General features: G+C 39.9%; 1 long non-coding RNA gene across 1 annotated transcript in view; it reads right to left on the bottom strand.

Moving 5' to 3' along the window:
* LOC112546769 (uncharacterized) overlaps positions 1-19,055 on the bottom strand; it is a 35,158-nt gene that overhangs the window by 6,033 nt on the left and 10,070 nt on the right. The window contains exon 2 of the long non-coding RNA XR_012901217.2: positions 652-766. This is a non-coding gene — a long non-coding RNA (uncharacterized LOC112546769). The remainder of the gene's footprint in view (positions 1-651; positions 767-19,055) is intronic.

The following is a 19,055-nucleotide window of genomic DNA, read 5'->3' on the forward strand; positions in this document are numbered from 1 at the left end:
CACATAAACCGTTCTGGCTGTGATGTGACACTGAGAGCTGGTGCTCAGTCCATGAAGACTCTCATCTTTTTCAAAGTAACTGCTTCACAGAAGATAATCACCTAACCTGTAAGTATGACGTATATTTACTTCCTAGATATTTCATTTTCTATTTGTCCATAATGAAATGTATATTATTAGCTTGCACCCCAATTACTAATAGACCTGGACAATGCTAGATCAGTGGTGTGTCCCTTTCATTATTTACCACTTCTCCAGTCTTTATATACATATTTTTTGTGATTTTGGTTTTTTCCAGGTCACCGATAAGTGCTAAATATCATAGGGCCAAAACCAAATCCTTGTGGGAGCCAACTAAAAGTACACTTGCTCTTTTTACCAATTTATAGTTTTGTACTAGTCAGTTTTAGACCAGTTAGCCCGTTTTTAAGCTACATAATGTATAACATATTACTTTTGAATTGTTCTAGGGTATTCATCAAAGTGCTGTATGGTATGGAATTAAATACCTTCTTGAAAACCATGTATAGTATATCAACAGTAGCTTTTGTCAAACAAAGTAGTGATTTCATTAAATTATTAGTTTTCAGGCATATTATAGCTTTTAAATTCTTTATTAATTGAATGCTTATTAGAAATTCAGTTATTTACCTTGGAATTGGCATCAGTCTGACAGGTCTAGAATTATTGAAGGCACTCTTTTTATTCTTTTTACATACTGATTCAATGCAAGTTTTCTTCCAGTCCTTTGGAACTCCCAATATTTCTAGACATTGAAAATAAACAATAACAGTCTAGTGAATTTATCAGTCAGCCACACGTTGAACCTTTCTAGTCCAGCACTCTCTGCTCTGGCAACAGTGGTCCTGAATTATTTTACATAGCCAGTCAACTTACCATGGGTGTAAGGACGTTTTCCATGTCCCCATTAAATTGGTTTACAGCCTCCAGTCCTGACTGTCATGTTCTTGCTGTTATTTAGATCTAATTTACCCCTATTTTTTTTCTAAGAGCACAGTAAACAGTGGAAATGTTAGTAATGCTGCTACACAATATTGACCTCTCATGGTCCAACAAATTCTCTGGAACTAGTGTTTCCCACAGGGGTCCTTATTGGGACTAATCCTATTCAATATATCCATAAATGATCTGGAGAAAGGGGTAAATAGTGGAGTAGAAAAATTTGAAAATGGTACAAAACTGTTCAAGATAGTTAAGTCCAAAACAGGCTATGAGAAGCTTCTAAAAGGATCTCATGAAACTTAGTGATTGGGCAGTACAATCACACATGAATTGTAAAGTTGATAATTGCAAAATACTGCATATTTGAAAATACAATTCCAACTTTTCACAGCCTGTTTTGGCCATATATACATAAAATGATGGGGACTAAATTAGCTGGAAGTAGTCAACAAAGAGATCTTGGAGTCACTGTGGATAATTCTCTGAAAACTTCCACTTAGTGTGCAGCAACAATCAAACAAGCGAACAGAATGTTAGGAATAGTTAAGAAAGGGATAGAAAATAAGACAGAGAATATCTTATTGCCTCAAATATAAATCCATGGTGTGCCAACACCTCGACTACTATATACAGATGTGGTCACCTCATCTAAAAAAAAAAAAGATTTTGGCATTGAAAAAAGTTCAAAAAAGAGCAACATAAATGACTCGGAGTATGAAATGGCTGCCATATGAGTATAGATTAATATTACGGACGTTTCAGCTTGGGAAAGAGAAGACTAAAGAGGAATATGATCTCTATATGGAACCATGAGTAGTGTGGAGAAAGTAAATAAGGAAAAGTTATTTACTTGTTCCCATAATACAAGAACTAGAGGTCACCAAATGAAATTAATATGTATCAGGTTTAAAAAAAACAAAAGGAAGTACTTATTCATGCAATCAGCCTGTGAAACTCCTTCTCAGAGTATGTGGTGAAGGCCAGGACTTTAAGCCCTGGTTTACACTAGGGAGTTTTTTTTTTAAATAACACCCCTTATTTTGAAATAACAAGTGGAGTGTCCACACTACCAAGCACATTATTTCTAAATAACAGGCTTGTTATTTCAAAATAATAAGGTCCTGCTTTCCACGAGGAATAACACTTATTTTGAAATAGTTATTTTGAAATAGTCATAAGGTAGATCCTCCACTGCTGCTATTTTGAAATAACTACTTCCCAGAGTCATTCAAATTAATCACTCTTCAGTGCTTCTTGGGGCTCTAAATCGAGGTTGCACAACCATATTAAGGGAGCCTGCTTGGACTAATTTTGAGTCTTCTCTGTAGCGTGGACACCCTATTTCAAAATAGATATTTTGGGATTTATTATTTCAAAATAAGTTATTTTAAAATAATTTCCTACTGTGGATGTGCCCTAACAGAGTTCTAAAAAGAGATAGATAAGTTAATGGAGGATAGGTCCTCCAATGGCTATCAACCAGGATAGGTTGGAATGGTGTCCTTGTCAGAAGCTGGAAATGCATGACAGGGCACAGATCACTTAACGATTACCTATTCTGTTCATTACTTCTGGAGCATCGGACATTGGAGACAAAATACTGGGCTGGATGGACCTTTGGTCTAACCCAATATGGCCATTCTTTTGTTCTTATATTTTATCTGATACTCTTGTGTGTTAGCTAAATGTTGGTGAGAGAGAACCACAAACAAAAGAGAATGTCATTTACCCTTTCTCCATGTGCTGTCTTCCCCAGGATCCATGCTATAGGGTTTGAGAAGTAGTAACTGTAGTATTCCTCCGGACAGCAGACAGAACTCCCTGATGGTTAGCGTCGTATGCAATTTGGATGGTATACATTTTTTTTAAAAGGCTCAATTTTAGCATATAACAGGTTCTCTCTTTTTTACAAAGTTAAAGTTGGAAAGAAATGAAAGTAACTGTACTTTACAACCTTTCCTCACTGTGTCCTATTTTTACTTACATATTATCTGCAGTGTTTAAACTTTCACACAAGTTTCTGCATTAAGCAATAATAAAATATAAATCACTTTTCTACTTTACTGATTTTTAAGATAGCAGTTCCTAAAGTGCACAGCTGTTAAGCTGTTCACTTTTTAATTACAATCCATGTTGTCATTCTTGATGGAAAAAATGGCCTTCCAAATGCAACTAAATACTATGTTTTCTTTGTGATTCTACAAAAACTGACAAGAAGTTCTGAGAGAAGCGCACTGATTTTCTATATTTTCATTATTTAATGAAACACTATGGAATAGCTATAGATTAAAGATATTTTTCATCAGTCTGAAAAGTACTCATTATAACTAAATCTATGAGAAAGAAGATGTTGTATTGTCCCTCTTGCTGAATATAAACTGCATCCTTTTACCCAGTTGTCAGACAATACTAATGGTTTCTTTCATGAGAGAAGTCCATACAATGGATTGTCAAAACTTAGGCTTTGTTTTAGGGCATTAATGTGCACTGGTATGGTATCTAGTGATTATCAGTTCCCCTGCATGCTCTCAGGTAAAGTTTTGAACGTCTTTATTTCTCCCTAATAAAGACTTCTACCAAATACAGAGTAGGTAGGATTGGTTGTTTCACGCACTTGAATATTCTGAAGAAATTTAGGTTGGTGGATATAGTTAAGTGTACATTAACAGATTTCAAATTGATTTGATGATTTCTTTCTTTTCTGTCCCTCCTCATAACAGCCTCTGACTAAAAACTGTCAGTTCCTTAATCATCTGCTTTATTTTGTGTTTGACCAAAATAGTGAAATCATTATCCCATGCAGTCAAAGGTTTTATGGATTGTTGACAGACACAAAGCAGCTATTGCCCTATGATATGAGATTGAATCCTTATTTATCGGTATTTGCGTTATAAAATTTAACTTAAAAAAACAATTTTAATCCCTTAGTTATTTTTATCAGCTGCTTCACTCAGTGGTCTATTTACCACCCACTGACAAAGGACATACTGTGTAGCAGCTGGAAATCTAATTACCCAAATTTTCTTTTCAGACATATACAGATTTAGTATGTCCCACTTTAACTTCAGAAGATGCAATCATCATGGTTCTATTCTCTGTCTTGCCTTCTTTTTACTGGGTAGCAAACTCTAAGTTGTCTTATATCTTTGGTGCAAACTAAAACAAATTCTCCAGACACCCTCTGTCTGTCCATGTGAATGCACATTAACATAAAACACTTTTTAAAAACTCAAAATGGCAGATAATTTTAATAAAATAACCACTTTAGTGCTATCAATATGCCTAAGACCTGGATTTCAATCTCCCTTTATATGAAGCAAAAATATTTTGTTGACTTTAACTTAACTTTAAATGCAAATTCCACCAGCATTATCTCTATTACATACAACATGCTAAGGATCTCAATGTGAAGGAGGCTTGGAATTAGTTCCTGTACCTTTGATTTAAAGTATCTGAAGCCTGCATCCCAAGCAAGGGAGAAAAATCATAGGGAAACATTGCAGACCAAGCTGGATGAGCAAGGATCTTAAATCAATTGGATCTGTAAGGAAAGCTACTTTTTGGCAGTCAGAGAGTGTAGGGATAAAGTGAGAACTGCCAAAATGCCAAGAGGAGGCAGATCTTGCAAAATAAATTGTCATATGACAATTGTCTATTGTCATATGAAGAAACAGAAAAGAAGTAGGAGTACTGAGAAATGAGCGTGGAGGGAGAATTAAAGCTATGGTAGGCATCAACACCTAAACAAATACTTAGCCTCAGTTTTTAATACGGCTAATGAAGAGCTAAGGGGTAGTGGCAGGATACTAATGAAAATAAGCAAATGGGAATAGAAATTACATTTTGTGAGGTGAGCTCAAACAAATTAATGGGACAAAATTGTGAGGCTCATGTAATTTCCATCAATGAATATTAAAGGAACAAGCAAATGAATTTCAAGTCCGATATCAAGGATTTTTTAAATGAATCTGTAAACTTGGGAGTTGTACCCTCTGACTGCAAAATTGCTAATATAGTATCTATTTTCAAGACAAGGGGAGGGGGAATGTGACCTGGGAAACTACCGACCTGTTAATTTGACCTCAATTGTACTATTGGAATAAATTTTAAAGGTGGAAATAGTTAAGGATGTAAAGATAAATGGTGATTGGGATAAAATACAATATGACTTATAAAAAGGTAGATTATACCAGAGCAACCTGATCTTTTTCTTTGAAAACATCACTGATTTTTTTAGACAAAGGAAATGCAGTAGAGCTAATCTACCTGGATTTCAGTAGGACATTAGATATAGTTCCACAAAGGAAATTTAGTAAAATTGGAAAAGATGGGTATTAATATGAGAAGTGAAAGGTGGAAAAGGAACTGGTTAAGGAGAGACTGAAAGGTGAACTGTCAGGCTGGAGGTAGGTTGGTGTGGAGTTCCTCAGGAATCATTGTTGGCATGAATGTTATTTAACATTTTTTTTAATGATCCTAACACAAAAAATCAGTGTGTGCTATAAAATTTGAGATTGGCACAAAGTTGGATTAGGTATTGCCAATATGGGAGAAGACCAGAATATCATACAGGAAGGTCTAGATAACCTTAAAAACAGAAATAATAGAAATGGGATGAAATTTAATAGTGCAAAGTGCAAGGTCATATATTTAGAGATTAACTAGTCTTTTTGCTATCTGCTGGAGTCTTATCAGTTGAAAGAGGCAGAAGGAGAAAGACCTGAGTTTATTGGCTGATCACAGGATGACTGAGACACGAATGTGATGCAGCCTTGAAAAGGGCTAAAACAGTCCTACTACACATCAGGTGATGTATTTCCAGCAGAGACAGGGAAATGTTATTGTTATTATATAATATACATTGGTGAGACCTCAAGTGGAATATTGTCTTCAGTTCTAGTCTCCCATGTTTAAGAAGGATGAATTCAAATTGGAACAGGTGCACAGAAGGGATAGTAGTTAATGAATTAGGAGTACCACAGTAAATTCTCTTATTAATTAACTCTTCTTTGTCACCGGCTTCCCCACTCCTGCAAATGAGTAATGCACTCATGGCTATTGCTAATGGGCCTACTTTATAAATACAACACCCACCTCCTTAATAGGTGACTCACCTCCCTGCTTCTGCTGCCCTTACTTAAGTAAAGCCATTGAAAACATTGCCAGGTATCCACAGGAGGGCAGAAACTACAACCTAATTGCAACTGTGAAAAATAAAAGGTGGTTGTTGATGGCCTTGGAATCTGAGATGTGACTTGAAGGAGCCTCTAATTCCAAGGTTAACAGAAGAGTAAACATGGGAATGATCACAGAATGAACTGCTATTAAGCATGAGGAAGCGCATTAGAATCTGACCCTACATGATTACTATTCGATAGCAGGCTGCAATGTGAACACTGTATTCTAATTCCAATGTCTGGCACTTAACACTCTTCTTTGATTTTCATCACCCGTAACAATTTAGAGTAGCACAGGGAGCCTGTTTCCTCACTTAAAAATGTTTTTTGTTTGTCTGCAGAAAATATTCACCAAATCTGTTCTCACACACATACTAAAATCGGGACAGCAGAAGGGGGAATCTGCAGTATCACTAATTACAATGCCACTACTCATTAGCATCTTGCCACTTTTGATTGCTGTGGTATGCTTTGCTGGTGTGCTGACTGGCTTGTGACTACACAGTACCTTCTCAAGTTTGCACATTAGTCTTACTGAGATTATATTTCTTGTTATCAATGGTTTTAAACAACAGTAGCACAATTTGGATAGAGTGGTACTGTATTAAATGTTCAGAGTCCGATTCTCTAGACCATTTATCAGCTTTCCTCCTTAGATTTTGACATGAAAATATTTTCCCCTTTTACTTTATATTATTTTGCTACAGTAGGGAAATCACAGGCACTGAACCTACCAAGCTGCAAGCTGTCACTGAGGAAGAGAAGCAGTGTCAAATGAGACATATTGGAAGAGCTCCCAGTGCCTGACTGCAACTTGCAAAGAACCCTTGTGACATGTTGGTGAACCCTGTATGTTATGCATGTGACTAATCTCTGCATTTCTTTATTTAATCAGGAGAGAGTTCCAGACAAAAGATACAAAATTTTGATTTTAAAAGTTGTGTGTGTGTGTAGGGGGGAGAATGACAGAGGAGAATGAAAATGTAAATTGACAAAGCCAGTAGGAATGGCAAATTATAGAATCTTCTGTCTGAGTGGTTTTGCAGTTCATTTGATTACTCCTACATACTACTTGATAGTGATATGTGACTTATGAAAACAGCTGTATGATTTCCTCAGTTCTCGTCCCCTAGCACACTTACTCATACTACATTGATGACATCTTCATCATATGAACACAAGGGAAGGAGACGCTTGAAGAATTCCACAGGGATTTCAACAACTTACACCCCATCCTCAACCTTAGCCTGGACAATCCACATGAAATCCACTTCCTTGACACTACAGTACAATTAAACAAAGGCCACAATTACACCACTTTATTACCGGAAACCTACTGACCATTACACTTACCTACATGCCTCTAGCTTCTATTCAAGACACATTTCTCAGTCAAAATAATTCTGCTTTCATGATGGGATTGGTATTTGGGATGAAATTTAAATACTGGTTCAGAAGGAAGGTTGTGATTTATCAGACTTTATAGTTCCTTCACTCAATCAAATAAAGCAAGACTATATTTCAGCATGCAATCAATTAGAAATTTGCTTTCTCATTCTCTAGCAAAATGGAGAAAATGTGTCTGATAACATCTACTTTTCAGTATTAAGGATTATATTTGAATGAAATTCCTGTCTAAAAATGTAGCTTTAGTTTTGCTCGCTGTATATTAAACCACAAAAATCTACATTCAGATAATACCAAGGGGCTGATGAAAGCAAGGACATTCACAATAAAATGTGAATGAATGTGAAATGTGACACTTGGAATTAATTTATGACATCATAAAAGAAAAAACAAATAAACCATCCTCTCAAAATAAAAACCAAACCCAGGGACAATGACATCAGTTCCAGGATAACAGGTCAACCTGGATATTCTACTTTTAATCCGATTCTCTGACCATAGTTTTACCCTGACAGCTTTGCAAAAACTACTGTAGATATTCTTTCAACCAAGAAAGGCTCTTGAGACCTTACATCATGTCATTTTAACAAAAATTTGAACATTCTTAAAATATATTTCATAGATCCACTCCTCATCGACACTCTTCAATGTTATACCGTCCTTTATTAGAGGGTATAACAAATTACTTTTAAAGTGTCAATGACAGGGCAAGAATTTGCATTTTGTGCAATATTTTTAATACTTTGCAATGTACATTGCATAGGAACATCAGATACTTTGCTAATCAAAAGATAGTTATTGAGAAGGCCTCATGAAGCACTTAAAGAGAAAGGTGGTGCCCATAAAAATGATGGTGTACAGGGCAGTCAAAGAGCATCATGCATGAAAAACTCCAAAAGCATTTTTTGACTGGATCAAGCACTTTTAATTCATGCTGCTGAGTCTCTTATATTCTTTTTATAAAGCCATGTTCAGCATTGAATTTAAGAATGTCAGGAATAGGCTGACAAAATTCTGCTTGGGGAATGCAGTAAAATGTTTGACTACACAATTCTTTTTGAGGGACATGGTGTTCTCAAAATCTTCTCTAAATGCTCATTCGTGGGGAAAAGACTTTAAAATCATGCAGTAATGTTTAATTTGATAGACACTATGTTTTTACATTTTAAAGTGCATGAGTTATTTTTATAGATCTCTGTGATTTATTATCTTACTCCTCCATATCTCACTGTGACAATTTTGTAATTTTTATGGAGAAAACATAGTACTGATTATAGTGTTTTAGACTGTTGTCTATATAATAGAGGCACAGGCTCAATGTTCCCTCTAATCTTTATATCATCTACTGATTTTTTCATCTCTATGCAGAATAATTGTTGAATGTACGCTGAGGCACGTACAAATGTGCACCACCAGGAGAAACAAAAACACCTAGCTGCGGGTGCTTTGCTAATCTGTTGAACGGCATTTGAATCTCTTCTGAATGGCAGTGCGAATACATAGCTTACAGGAAACACTGAATAGGCTCTCTAGGACTTTAGGGAGGGAAGACAATTGTCATCACACGCATAGCTTCTGCTTTATTATTCCAGGACCAATCTCCCAAGCAGAGATGAGAACTGGGCAGAGCTATGCCTCTAATTGAATCAGAACATCTGTGGTATCCATTTCATTAGTTTAAAAGAGCTGTATTCCTCCAAGATAAAGGGTCCTATGACTGATACCTTTGAAGAGGAGCTGTCTCAGATAAGATCTGTGGATATAAATCAGACTTACTTTGTACCAGCACAACTGGGAGAATACAACTGTGATTGGAAACACTATGGAACCCCAAATGGAAAATGTATCTTTCTCTTACATATCAGAATGACCTGACTGTGTTTCACAGTGTCTCTGTTGGCCTTCAGCAGAAGTAAAGTGATCCAAAGCCCGGGAAAGTCAATGAGAGTCTTTCCACTGTGATGGTTTGGAATAGCCACTGCAGATTTAAACAATCCACTGGATTTGAGTAGCTAATTCTTCATAGACAAAGGAACATATAGTAAGGAATAGCTGCTTTAGGGGAGAAAAGTTTTCAGTTCATGTTCATTTTGACATTTTCTAAATACTTTTATTTCCCTAGATGCATCAATAAGATCTGTCAACTTCTGTACACTGAACAGGAGGATTCAGCTACAAACTCCTATTACACACTGAATTTGACTGAAATCAGTTGTCTTATTGTGGATGACTAGTGCAGCTATCTCCAACTGTGGGGTTGGGACCCCAAAAAGAGTCACTATGTCATTTTAATAAGGTTTCCAGGGCCAGCGTTAGACTTTTTGGGTCTCACCCAGGGCAGCAAGGTTCAGTCTCCAGTCCTCCTGGGATCATATAGTAACTTTGTGAGAATGGAATCATAGTGCAATGAAGTTAGGCTATCCCTGAGCTAGAGGATATTCATAGTGTCTGTAATGTTTCTCTTTATAAACTGCTGGATAGCTACTGAAAATAATTTGTTTTTACTTTTCTTTAGATGATTTTTCCTATAATCATGTATTTGATTTGGAAATGTAAAGACGGTTATTTAAAATAACAAACAGTAGTCCGTTTATAGACTAGAGGACGGAAATTTCTGAAAGTGAGAGAGGTAAGAACCATGGTACGCAGCTTATTAAAGTGTAAAGATTTTGGAGTCCTGAACAAAATACATTTAAAAGACGAGTGTTTCGAAATAAAGAAATGTAAATAGTAAGTATGCAGATAATTGTTATGGGGTGACTGCTCCACAGAGGTAGGAGAAAGGTAAGAGAAGCTGTGCAGAACTCTATCCAAATAGGAAAGGGCTTATTGGGGGAGCCAGTCAAGGGAAGGCTGCTCCAAGAAGCCCATATATAAAGGGCTGCTCAGCAAAGCAGCAGCCACTCTCTCTGAAGTACTGGCTTCCAAGGAGCGCTTCAGATACAGCAATGCTGGGCAGGTTAGGAGAGCAATAGGGGGGCCCTTGGCTGATTCTGGCCAGACTGAGGTCTTGAGGCAGGGGCAGTGGAAGAAATGACTCCGGAAAAATAAGCAGCAGGAATAGCAGGAGGAGCAGTAAGTGATTGTCAGCTACAGAGCTCCTAGACCCAGATCCAGAGTAGCAGGAGTGGGCTTGGGTCCCTCTCAACCCAACTTCCCAAGGAGGAAAACCAGACTCTATCTTGAGAGGCTGCCGGGCGCCAGGGTGCGTGGCCGTTCGCCTGCCGGGCGCCTGAGGGTGGGGACACATGCATGCCCGGGGGCGGGCGCCCCCCCATAGCCGCGTGCTCGGGGGCGGGGCCCCCCATAGCCGCGTGCTCGGGGCCAGGCCCACCCCTGCAAGCGCTGCGCGCCAGGGGCCGGTGCCCCCTCCAAATGCTGCGCGCCCGGGGCCAGCGCCCCCTCCTCCCCCAAAGCGCCATGCACCCGGGCCGGTGCTCCTCCTAAGCACCCGGGGCTGGCACCTCCCACCCTCCAAGTGCCGTGCGCCTGGGGCATGAGCGGCCAATTTGCGGCGCTCCCGGGGCCGGCGCTTACCATGCACCCGGGCAGACTCCAGCACGATGCATGCACCATGTGCCCGGGGCTAGGCCAGCACCGAGCACTTGGCGGGTGCACACAAATGTCCCTGCGGGTGCCATGGCGCCCACGGGGACCGTGTTGGGGACCACTGGACTAAGATTACAGTTGACTGTTCAGGCAAGTCATGGGACTAAGAACCACTTGTTTCTTGGAAGGGGGGAGACAGCCAGAGAGACATGCCTCAAAGAGAACATGGTGGGCCTGGAGTAATGCACCATCATTGGTTCCCAATCCCTTGGCACACATGTCTGTGCTCCCAAGCTACTATGTTGAGTCACCTTGAGGCAATTGAATCAAACAATTGTACTCCATTTTGTTGTACTATGAAAGTGTATGGAGTATGGTCTTTTATGAAAGACTGTTATACACTAGTGGATTTTGTCCTTATAAAATGCATGTAATAACATAGTATGAGGCATTATGGATAGTCACTGAGTTCATATTTTAAAATCAGTGACCAAATAAAAGGAATAAAAGAAACAAGAAAGAAGCTAGCTGTCTGTCGCCAATGTAAATTAAACATTATGGAATTTTTTTAAGAAAAGGAAGCCTCATCTACATATCAATCAGCAGTGGGGTGGGAAGTCAATAGGAAGGGAAGAACAGTAGTGGTCATTATGACTCAGGAAACTAATCAATGGGTTTGATTAGTGGTGAGCAGAAGCAAAAAGACATTTTGGCATCTAACACTTTGCAGACAGAGGGAATTGCACTCTGTAAGCTTGTGAAAGCAGCAGCTCCTAGTCTGACAGGCTAGAGATGCTTGTAGCTTAATGAAAATCAGAAATGTGCTTGGGCAAAGATTGTAGCTCACTATGAATAAGATGTGATCACAGAAAAGTTTGTTTTCATTTTGTTTAGAATGGAAATTTACCTGTCTCTCTCTTTCTCTCAGTTGGAATCACATCTCTGGTTTTTGAGGACTACAGGATCTGTCAAAAAGGGTTTATTTTTGACAGATCCACGTCTAGACTGCCACTTTTTGTCGACAAAGCTCCCTGTCAAAAAAAAGTGGTGGCCATGTTTATGCTAATGAAGTGCGGGATATTTAAATCCTTGCTTCATTAGCAATTTTGATGTGCTTGATTTGCATCCCTCTGTCAGCAGAGGGATGCAATCTAGATGTACCCTGGGTGATTTGAGTATCACCAAAACAGGCCAAAAGTCATTTTCTTGCAGTAAATACTACTCAGAAACAATCTAAATCAAAGTAGGCTTATTAAAAACATAATTCATCAAAGGCAGAGAGGGAATCATAGTGAAAGGTCTAAAATACATGCTTTGGTCTAAAATTCTTCAAGAGTTTTGAGTCAGTTTAATCTCTACTGAAGTTATAGAACTGATCTCAGAAATGGTAATGCTTGTATGACTAGAGAATGTGCTCCCTCTCCATATTTATTTCACTCATTAAATGACCTTTACCAGACAATTTCAGAGATCCTCCTGTCATGAATCTTGCTCTCCCTGAAGTCAAGTGCCTTTATAGTTTGTGACCGTTTGATGCTCAAGTTGTGCCATTATTAATGATCTTGCCCTCCCTGACATTTTGCATTAGCCACAATGATGCTTGCACGGGTGTCCTGACTGGACACATTTATTTTCTGCCCCATTCTAATACAATTTTCCGTTGCATATTTTCAATTATATTCACTATCTTGGTAGTCATGCCATTCCATCAGCTGCTGGGAATGAGCCACATCCACGCTGACTTGAGTGGCATCATTAACACTGGACCTACATTTGATCGGCAGCTTCCTTCTTTTCTTATACTCGTACTTATAACTATACCCCCTGCCTCTGTAACTTCCGCTCCAGTTCATCTGATGAAGTGGGTTTTACCCACTGAAGTTTGTGCCCTAATAAATCTGTTAAGGTGTGTCTAGACTACACATAGTTACCTTTTTTCGAAAAAACTTCACCTGCGTGTAGACTGCTGCTGTGTTCTTTCGAAATTAAGTGGAAAGAATTCAGCAGTTTTTTCGATCACGGAAAACCTCATTTTATGAGGAATAATGCCTTTTTTCAAAAGTGCTCTTTTGAAAAAAGGTGTTATTGAACTCAAACAGTGCTTTCTTGAAAGAGAGCATCCAGACTGGCCTGGATGCTTTCTGTCAAAAAACAAGCTCTCTTTTTTGAAAATACTGGTTGCTGTCTAGACGATCTCTGTTGAAAGAAGCTTTTTTGAAAGATTCTTTTGAAAAAGCCTCTTTCTAAAGAGGCTTGTTGTCTAGATGTAGCCTTAGTCTCTATGGTGCAACTGGACTCCTCATTAATTATTATGTTGAAACTGAATTACTTATATGTGATAAATCTCCTGTCTCATTTACAGTATTATTATTGGTGTCTAGGAAGCTTCATGATGTCTGCAGAAATTATGACTCTTTTCATCACTATGCCTTGTGAACTGATATTTTTAGGTATTTATTAAATTCCCAAGGTGTAAGCTACAGCAATTTTTCCTCTCAGTGTTTGTTCTAGATTTAAAGACATGTTGCCCATATTCCAATGTTTGCTCTATATTGAAGAGGTGTTACTTACAGATCAAGATTATGTTACATTCTCCCTGTCTGGTCCTCTTCACTTTTTGAATTATGGTGGGTAGTTTTGTTGTTGTAACAAATACCCTCTTAAGTCTATCTGGGAAGAATGTCTACCATGAAGGGCATGCAATCTGGAGAACTGCAGAATATCTTTTTTTTTTTTTTTGCCTTTTTTTTGTTTATAAAGAATGAATATCCATGATTGAAAGGATATTTTTACTGTAAAAATAGGCAGAGGAGTATTTTTATAAAAATTTTACTGGAATAGGCTTTCAAGAAACAGAGGTTTGACCAACAATTAAATTTCAGGGAGGAGCAGCAATGGTGTTTGGAGAGTCAAACACAGTACATATACATCATCTGTGGTTGCCAAGGCAACACAGCCTTGCATCCTGTTGATAGAATACCCTCCCAATAACCATGGGAGACACCACAGGTGTCAGACAGTTAAACCACCTAGCATGTAGAGATCCGTTTTTTCCACTGCTGTTCTCAGAGGTAGTCAACATATTAGTTTTCAAAGAGAAACAGAGTACCATCAGAAAATCATCAGTTCTGCTTTATAGCTCAGATTCCATCTGTCCTGTGTGCAATTAACAACACCTAAATTCTCATCATCGCAGCAGCTGACAACCAGATAAATTATCCTGACTGCAAAGCATTCAGTTATGTGCATATGTAGGTTGTGCAGATTACCAAGTAAAATGTCACGGATATGGCCTCTAGCTGCACAGGTCACTGGCTGTCTTCCAGATTTGCATTTCCCAAATAACCCCTCTTAGGGCTATCTTAGAAGTTCTCATTATTTAATATTCATTACATTTAGTGTATAAAAGATTTTTTTTTTTGCTCTTGGCTACACTTGGATTGAGGTTAGCTATGTTTGTTTTGTCTTTGCCTATCCATCCACAACTATCCAGCAACCCAACAGTTCACTGATATCCATCGTTTGTTACCCACTATCTTGCTTTGCCTCTATCATGGATCCATTTCACTAACCTGCTCATCATCATGCATTGTTCTTGGCTATCCCAGCTTTCCTGGCCATTCTCTTTCCATTTTGTCCTCCCATAAACTCTTCTGCCTCAAAACCCCTTCACACTTTTCTTATCTTTTATTTTCTTTTTATACCCGCATTTAATGTAGAGGTGGGTAAAATGTTCTGGTGAATAGTAATTTTGTCAAAAATAGGATTTTTGGAACATCAAAAGTACAAGCAAATGTAGGTCTATTTATTATTTCATCCAAAAAAAAAGATTTTTTAGGAAATGCTGAAGTGTGGTTTACATGTTTCAAAATGAACACGACACAGTTTTGAAATGACATTTTAACTTACATATTTTTAAATTAACATTTCAGAATTTTTAAAACTTTCATCCATCCCAAGCAATTTTTTCCATTGTTGTAGGAAGATAAACTTTTGGAAATTCATTGTTATTTCAAACTTACCATATTTTGGTTTTAGATTTTTTTGGTGATGCCGCTGAAAAAAATCACTCAGCTGTAATCTGATTTGGACTGGGGGTAAAGTTGGAGAGGTAAAGATATGAAAAAGAAAAAAAAGGAAAACAGCCTATGACTTGCAAGAAGTATTACTGACTTAGCCAATATAATCCACAGGGCCTTTTGTCGCATCTGCCTATGTCCACCCACCTTTTTTTTTCTGTATAGTGATCATGGAGCTGAACTTCTGCTACATTGAACTGATACTTGACTCAGTTAAAGAGGTAGGAAATGAATGCTACAAGTTACCATTCTGCTTCTCCATTCTTGAATAGGCCTAGAGTCAAAACAGTCTAACTTGTGTCATCCGAAGCTTCTCTAAGTGACACAGGCTCAGCCTCAGTGCTTCATGCAAAATGTAATCCAACAAAGGTACCCTGCTTACAGGAGAAAACAGGAGTATAAAATACAATGCAAACTGGTCAGAAAGCTGCCCTAAGAAGAATCCAGCAATTCCTCTGGAATATGAGGATCCTCTACTCCTGCTTGCAGTGTCTGAGGGAGACTATATGCTGTAGAACTGGATATCTTGGCTTTACATTTCCTGTGGAATCCTCATGTTCCTGAGAAATTCCTGGATTCCTCTTAGGGCAGTTTTCTGACCAGTTTCCATTGTCTGTGAATATGGCTAATGCAGATATAAACTATCTGATGCAGAAGAAATCATATTTTACTGTTTACAGGGTAAGATATAATCTGATCCATGTACAATGGCAGAGTAAGCCCCATCACGAATTGAACCTGATACTTAAGCAGTGTGATTCCTCCCCCTTGCCTCAAACCATGAGTAGTACATCATACTTGGATGTGAAATGCAAGCTACAGTGTTAGATAGATCTTTTTATGCTTACTTGTGCTAAAACAATAAACCATGAAAGGTATGTTTATCTATTAAAATAACCTACACAACAGAAGCCTTCTATTTATACATACTGCTGGTCTACAGCTAGAAGCTTAAAGTACCTGCATATCTTCATAATTGCTAGAGCTGGTCAGGAATTTTTTGTTAATTTTTTGATGGCAAATACAACTCCTCCAACCTGGGAAGGGATCATTCTACATCAGTTCAACATTTAACTGCAGTTTCTTATAGATCTATTTTGTCTCATGACAGTTACAGTTTTGTCCTGATTCTTCCATATGGACTCAGTCTCTGTCGCTAAGCTATATTGTCTAGGATACTTTTGAAAAAGCCTTTTTCGAAAAAGAGCATCTAGATTGCACTAAGCGGATTGAAAAAGTGACCTGCTTTTTTAAAAAGAGCATCCAGACTGCCTGGATGCTCTGTTGAAAAAAGGGCACCTGGAAGCACTTCTGCCAGGGTATGGGGGCAGCCTTTACTTCCAGGTCCTGCAGCATACTCTTTGCAGAGATGCGTGCTTAAAGGGACCCCCCTGAACAGCCATTCCTCTGCTTCTGCAGCTGGCTTTCCTATCTCCTAGAGGGATGGCAAAGCTTCTGCAGTGCTTGCTTTGAGTGCCCTGCTTTCTGCATTTTTTTTCCTGGTTGTTTTTTGTGCTTTGAATTGTTTTTTTGCCATGGAGCCGTAGCTGCCCCTGGGCAGGCAATGGCCCCACTCTGTAGTGCTTCAAGTTCTGCTGCAACTCCATGAGACCTTCATGATGTTTGTGGCAGATCTGGATTCAGACCCTAGCTTTGAGCCCCTCACTTGAGCTGCAGCCCCACTGCCCTTGCCACCTAACTTACTCCTGGAGAGGCAATTTTGTAGGCTGGACACCAGTTCAGACTGGTGGGACTATCTTGTTATAGAGCAGTGGGATGAAGAGGCTTGGCTCTGAAACTTCCATATGCGGAAGTCCACATTCCAGGAGCTGTGTGCCTGGCTTGACCCTGCCCTAGAATGCCAGGACACCCACTGGCAGCCCAGAACCCCCCTGGAGAAATGAGTTGCTATTGCCCTGTGGAAGCTGGCCACCCCCGACAGTTATTGCTCAGTGGGACACCAGTTTTGCATGGGGAGGTCTACTGTTGGGGCTGTCTTGATGAAGGTAAGTCATTCTCTGGGGACAATCCACTGGGGGGGTGGACAAGGGGGATAGTCAGGATCAGGCAGTGGGAATAGGGGATGGGGTGGGAGTGGTGTGGTGCGGGGGGGGGAGGAGATTCCTGAGAGCGGGCTCTTGGGGTCTGGGAGGGGAAGGGTGGGGGAGCACCTCTCATCAGCTCAGGCAACTCCTCTAATTTCCTGTTATGTGTGTTTCTATTTGTCCCTTTCTGCAGGTGGTTATGGCCATGACTTCAGAGCTGCTTCACAGGACTGTCCGCCTCGGAGACCTGGATACCATCGTTGCCGGATTTGCGGGGCTAGAATTTCCAAACTGCTGTAGAGCACTTGATGGAACTCACATCCCGACGGTGCAACACCCCATCAAGCTGCCCAGTACATTAACAGAAAGGGCTACTTTTCTATTGTGCTGCAGGCCCTGGTCAACTACCGGTGACAATTCACAGACATTTGTGTCAGGTGGTCAGGCCGGGCACACATTGCCCGGATCTTCCGGATGTTACCCGGAGAGCTGAGGTAAACAATTGCTGTGCTGTGTGCTATGCAATTTAATTAAAGCCTAAGGTGCCCTCTCCCAGAAGCCAGATTCGGCCTGGTATCCTGTATCTACGAGCTGACGCTTGGTGGATCACCGGATCCTGTCCGAGTATCCCGTAAGCGAGACAGTGTTCTAAGTCCCAAAGTCTTAGTGGGAACGGAAAAGGCTTCCCTTATTCCCAATAGAATCACTAGCAATGGGGAGTCTTATCAGACTGCAGGCTGGAATCTTGGCCTCCTCGGGGTAGACAACAACGCAGGGGGATGATGATGAATCACAGACGCATGCACAGGACATGAAGGGAGCCAAAGAACACGAGTGCTCCTTGACAAGGGTTTATAACCTTTCAAGGCGGGAAAAACCCTGAAGGGAGAGGGGTGCAGAGAACTAGAGCCGGATGCATAAGAAATTGAGTGCCATGTGCAAAGGATGGATGCGCACACAGGCAAATGGGGCGCTGTGCACAGCTTTTGGTACTGAGTGCACAGATTTGGTGCTGAGTGCACAATTTTCTTCCACCTGGTTTGGCGGGAAAGTTGCTCTGAGGGAAAGAGAACCCCTCAGACTCCATTTTGTATTATGCCCAGGCAACATTCCCCAGAGCGGGAGCTGAGCTCACAAGCCCTAACATACTCCTGCCGCAGCTCCTTGACCTTTGCTCTGACTTGGTCTAATGTATGGGAGTGGTAGCCTTTCTTTGAAAGGCCATCAGCCATTCAGGCATAAATATCTGCATTTCTCCTCCTGGACTGCAGGGCCTGCAGAGACTCCTCCTTGGACCAGAGCTCCCAGAGGGCTTTGATCTCAGGCCCAGACCATGAAGGTGCCCGGCGTTTGGTGCCCCAGGCTTGATCTGGGGATGAGTCCTTGGAAGGGGTAGAAAGGTCTTGGGGAGTCTTGTGCCTGGGACATAGCTCTGAGTGGCCTTCCAGCAAGAGCCAAGCAGTCAGGGTCCTGCTTGGAGCTGGTTTGCTGCCACAATGCCACTCCTGGATCCCTGTGTCTTTAAAAGATGGCTATAGGCAGGAACAATAGAGGTGAAAGGTCTGGCAAGGAGTGTCCACCAGGACATCTTTCTGAAGGCCTTTATTTAAAAAAAAAATCCTTTCCTGTGTCCACACATACCTTTTTTCAACAGATTTTTGTCGAAAATAGCATTATTCCTTGTAAAACTAGGTTTACCGCCATCATCAAAACCGCCGCGTTCTTTCGATTTACTATCAACAGAAAGTGGCAGCAGTCTAAACACAGATAAAGATTTTTTGAAAAAAGGCCACTTTTTTCGAAAAATCCCTGTAGTATAGACACACCCTGGCTAT

This window comes from Pelodiscus sinensis, chromosome 1 (genome assembly GCF_052426305.1).
Source record: "Pelodiscus sinensis isolate ZL-2025 chromosome 1, ASM5242630v1, whole genome shotgun sequence".
NCBI classification, from domain to species: Eukaryota; Metazoa; Chordata; order Testudines; family Trionychidae; genus Pelodiscus; species Pelodiscus sinensis.